Source organism: Haemaphysalis longicornis, unplaced genomic scaffold, assembly GCF_048455015.1.
Source record: "Haemaphysalis longicornis isolate Haplotype H1 unplaced genomic scaffold, Haemaphysalis longicornis Haplotype H1 scaffold_3, whole genome shotgun sequence".
NCBI classification, from domain to species: Eukaryota; Metazoa; Arthropoda; class Arachnida; order Ixodida; family Ixodidae; genus Haemaphysalis; species Haemaphysalis longicornis.
In genome coordinates this window covers 188,365,123-188,370,587 of record NW_027526335.1, presented here as the reverse complement: position 1 = coordinate 188,370,587, position 5,465 = coordinate 188,365,123, and the positions used below count along the sequence as shown (strand labels likewise).

The window sequence follows — 5,465 nt, the reverse complement described above, 5'->3', positions numbered from 1 at the left end:
GTTGTCCCACCCCCTCTCACTCCTTCTCTCTTCCCCTTCTCCTCCTCCAGGGAACCAGGTCTAATATCCATACTACCAAATGGACCCCCCTTGAAAACTAACTCGGGAACGTGCTCAACTTCTAAGTCCTGCGCTACGGTGGCGCCCCTATCATCCAATTCCCCCCGGGCTTCAGCTCCAACATCCTCTCCAGCCCTTAGTCCCCTGACCTCCTCTCCCTGCTCGCCCCCCTCAACTCGAACCCCGAGACCCTCTGGTTCTTCTTCTGCTCCTCCTCCTTCGTCTATCTCCTTCTCATTCTCCATCTCCATCTCCTTCTCCTCCTCTATCTCCTTCTCCTTGCCCGTCTTCCCTGTGGTGCCTTCCCCTTGACTTGATAAGCTTCCGTAAATGTCCCGAAGGACTACCCGTAGGGTCTTAACCTCTCGCGGCTGGGAAGCCGCAATACCGGTGGTTACTCGGGCATTCGCCCCAACTCCTTCTCTTTCTCCTCTTGACAAAGTGGTCGGTTCTTCATTATCTGTCTTCTGGACTTCTTCTGTGATGACGTCGACTCTCGAACTACGGTGCTTGAGGGCTTTGTGGATCCTCATCCCACGTACGGTCGCGAACTTTGAGCCGCAGACGTCGCAAGGATGCCCGCTGGGGGGGCCAACACGGCACCAACAGCCACCAGGCCCTGAAGCCCCGGCTGCTGGTCCTTGAAGGACTGGTACGGCGGCCCTTCGGCCACCGCTTGCTTCTTCATTGTATTTTCTGTCCTGGCCAGTCAGAGCCAAGGGACAAGGGATGGCAACCCTTGGCCCCGTTTCGCCCCCACCTCGAAGCTTGCGGACGTGTGGGGGACTTGTTCCGCAGCCGTAGCCCCCGACGTTCTTGAACCGGGCATGGGGCGCAGCACCGGCGGCCTTGGCTTCTTGAAACGGGACTCAAGGCAGTACCCGTCGGCTCACCAAAGACTTTAACCAGGCAGGGAGACGCAGCCCGGACCCTTATTCTTGAACCGGGGGTAGGGCGCCCCCCGGCGGCCTCCAATACGACAACGGGCCTAGGGAGGCAACCCGTTGAAGTTCGGACACTCTCAGCCTACTGGGACGCACAAGGCACCCAGCGTTTCCCGGCGGTACCACGAGGAGGTGGTGTCCGATGTGGTCTGGCTCTCCGGCTTCCTATTAGCTGGATTACAGGGGCGCGTAACCAACCCCCAGCCTGTCCCGAAGGACAGGAGAGCCATGCCACGAGTAACTTAGACTGCTCTGGCCAACCTTAAATCTGTCCGCCGGGGCGAAGCAGAAAACGGCGATCGCCGAAGCGACCGCCGCAGGCACGACCACCAGAGCCTCTTGTTCGACCGCTAATGCTCGACCACGGCAACTGCCGCCAGCAAGAGAGTCATAGTGACTCCCGCGGTTTACCCGCGCTTTTTTGAATTTTTTCACGTTGACATTCAGAGCACTGGGCAGAAATCACATTGCGTCAGCACCGACCAGCGGCCCTCGATAAAAATTATCAATAACATGGAGAAATCAAGAATTCAACTTTATCTTAAGTCAGGGTCTCCGCAGGGGTCACCTTTAAGTCCATTACTCTGGAACATAACAATTTTAGATCTCCTAAACAGCAAATTTCCTAGCGATGTACATATTCAGGCTTTTGCCAACGACATAACCTTAGTAATAAGAGGCAATTTGAGAGATAATATCAAACAAAAGGCAAACGAAGCGCTCAAAATAGTAGAAAACTGAGGAGTAGAAGGAACTTACATTTACCCCTTTCGACCCTGGTGTCCTATATTTAGGACATTAACCAAAAGTCTTCTAGCAATTTGAGAACAAAACAAAAAAATAGTTTTCTGGGAAACAGTTCTTTAAAGATGCCTCTTCCGATTGATATAACTATTGTTCCCTTTTTGCTGTAGCTGAACACATGAAAGAGGAAGGCATTGCAGTGAAGACCAAATTGACATCAGGGTGACTCCAGGGACTGAAGTCATAGTTAAATTACATGGCTGTCAATCGAAAAATATTTGCACTATCAGCTTCAATTTTTGTATGTGGGTTAAGTTCTTTCCAAAATTTAGGAAAACAAGCAAAAAAATTTCAATTGCCTAATGGCCTAATTAGTTGTCATGCATGTAGATCGCTAATTACATGCATCACAAGCTCAATTTTTTGTTTGTAAACTTATAGGGTACAAATATTATAGAAAACACATAGAAAAAATCTTTTCAGTAGAAAGAAAAAATTCAGGGCTGAAAGGGTTAACACAACAAAATCAAAATTCACTGTAAGGGGGGACAAGTACATTAAAAGACCTCCTATTATCAAACTAGGAAACAAAAATCTTAAATTCTGTAAAGAAATTAAAATGTTAGGCGTCTATATAGACAACAAGCTCAGTTTTATCCCTCATATTAACTATGTAAAGGAAAAAGTAAACCAAATAATAAACAGCATAGGAATACAACTGGGGGCTTACCAGCAAACACCTACAACAAATTTATATCACAGCTATAGAAAGAATCATAGTTTATGCCGCTCCAATTTGGTATAAAAACAGGTACTAATGAGAAAAAAACCAAGAAGTATTCAAAGAACAAGCGTCATTAAAGTTACCAAAGCATTTAAAACAGTATCCAATCCGGTCTTAAACATCATAGGTAATGTCCCACCAGTTCATCTGACGATCGAAAAAGAAATCGAAACATTTAACGTAGTTCTCGCCGGAAAAATGTTCACCTTGAAAAATCGCTGTTTTACGGGAGACCAAATATATATGGCAGCTGCATCGAGCAGATATCTTTTACCTATCTTACCCAACCAATTTCGCAGACAGATTTTGTAGTATTTACAGACGCCTCGCAAGATAAACCGACATAGGAGCAGCTTCTATAGCTCTAGACAAATCTGGCAAAATAGTAGAAACCAAACAATACAAACTTCCGGAGTACAGCAATAACTTTGAGGCAGAAGGAATCGCGATTTTAAAAGCACTTGAATACCTTCAAACTAGCTTTAAAGAAGGTAACGTACAGTTGTATGCTGATAGCCTGTCAGCCCTAAAAGCAATTTGCAATCCAAATAATCGGAAACGAATTATATTTATAATTAAAGAAATTCTAAAGAAAATAGCACAACAGGTCAAAATAAGGTTAACTTACATTAAAGGCCATAGTGGAAATGTCGGTAAAGAAATGGCGGACAAAATGGCTAAAAAAGCAGCAAAATATGGCGAAAAAATTGACTGGCCTATTTCACTACAATTTATCAAACAACAGCTCAATATTAACCTAAGAAAACATTGCAATGTTGAGTGGCAACAAGAAGGAAATGAAAGCTACACATTCCAATGGATAAAGAATATTCACAAAATTCCGCACCACTTTCCCACCAATTATTACACGTCACAGTTTATCACTGGACACGGTAGATTTCCGTTTTGCTTTCATAGGTTCGTCATTACGAATAATAACATATGTAAATGTAACCTACCAGCAGAGAGTTTTGACCACTATTTACAGGACTGCCCAATAACAAACAAACACAGAGAACAACTTCTTGATATCCATAGAAATTATCTCGTAAGTAGGAAACCAGAGCTAATGAAACATACAAAATTAAAAATTTTCGAAGAAATGACAATACTAATAATGCTAATATTCAACAATACTAACCCCTCAAACATTTTGTCCCAATTTTACTCACACGCAGAAACAAAGTCAGCGGCAAATGAACTTAATAAGGGTAGCGTCCTGGGAACGTTGGTACTACATTGTTAAATAAAATGATTGCGCTAAAAAAGGAGACACGCACGAAATGACGACAGACACACGTGTGTGTCTGTCCTCACTCCGTCCGTGTCCCCCTTTTTAGCGCAATCATTTTATTTAACAGTGGCAAAGAACGCATGATAGCTTTTTGATCTTTTGTATTTATCATTGTTCTGTAGTGAGTCATTTTCTCGTAATTATCTTGTTTAGTTGCCTTTTTACATTTTTTTATTTTAAATCCAGACAACCATTTTCAATGTATTTAATTTACCCGTTATACCTCGGTGGAACGGGAAGGGTTTCATTTCATGAACCCGTTTAATAAAGTCTGGCGGCTGCGCTGCGTTTTCGTGGAGTGACGGACGTTCCTTTCGACCATGACTATGCTGCGCGACAACTTTTTGTGGCAGCACACTTAAGGCCACAGAGCCGAAGCACACTTGTTTCACTGCGCCACAACATGTAGTTCGGTAATGAAACTATCACTAGTTTATTCAGGCTAAATAAAAATTTACCGCTGACTTTATTTTTTTATGCAATTCGGTTATTAATATACAATAAAAATGGTGCGTAGTAGAAGCAAATTCCGTTTCACACTGTTTCAGGTTTTGGGGTTTTTCAGCGTTCGTTGCTCTTTTCCAACAGCTTCAAAAAAGAAGGCGTCCTCTGCTTGCTGCTCGTCTACGTCGCCTACGGACGTACGTCCCCGGCGCCTCGTGACTTCACCTGCTTTGCAGCCATTCCCCGAGCTGTCAAACCAAAAGTTGTCTCTACAGGCCAAGAAATTGGTATACACAGTTTACACGAAAATACTCAAAAGGCACCCGCAAGTGTCTGTAGAACCGCATGTCGGAAGGTCAGCGCGCTCACTGGTGTTTAGCGAACGCAGTGTCTTTCGCATTAAGCTTGGCATAAACACTGGCACCCTCAAGTCACCGAAGGGCAAGCGCTTGCTTGCGTCTTCCGGTCAAAGATGACCGAGCGAAAACCGGGAAAGCAATACTGCAACATTATGACAGCTTTTCCCTCGCAGCTCTACGAAAAAAAGTGCATCAATACTTTCTGTGGAATGAAATTCTCACGGCGGCAAAACTTGCTCAAGATGCTGCCAGTGAGAGCGATATGAACATGCCGAAAATGAGCGTGCGACTCAATGATATCAGTTTTTCCTTTCGGAAAAGAAAAAGAAATTGTAGACTATTGGAAAAAAACGACATCGTTACGTGGCGGGGGGAGCCTCTCCGCACCCTAACATTTGCTGCGGGTGGTGACGGGTTTCTTTTACGACAGTAAACGTCACGTTCACCTGATTTCGTTTAGGTAGTTTTTACACTGCACGGAGGGGTTAATGTGGCACGCTCTCGTTTCCTTAGTTTCGGCACCATTGTGTTCATTTGTTCTATTCACGTATAGAAAAATGACGCCTATTTAAACAACCTATGTAGCAAGAGATCCACAAAAAGGTCACTTAGTTCCGTACTGGAGTCCCCTCGAAAAAATTAAATTGTACTCCATAGAAATAGACTTCCTCTCTTGTGAGGGGGTGGGGGGCACCATTGTCTTCAGCGTTTTTGTAAGCGTTGCTGATGAATCATCACAGGCAATTCATTCGAAATCTTTATGCGAGGCCTAAGTTTTTCACTGTTATTGCAACAGCTATTAACCTTAGACCTTGAGAAATTTTTTTTCTAATAGT

General features: G+C 44.2%; 1 pseudogene; it reads left to right on the top strand.

Moving 5' to 3' along the window:
* Positions 1-789: 789 nt before the first annotated feature.
* LOC144175599 (uncharacterized) lies at positions 790-5,062 on the top strand (annotated as a pseudogene).
* Positions 5,063-5,465: the final 403 nt, after the last annotated feature.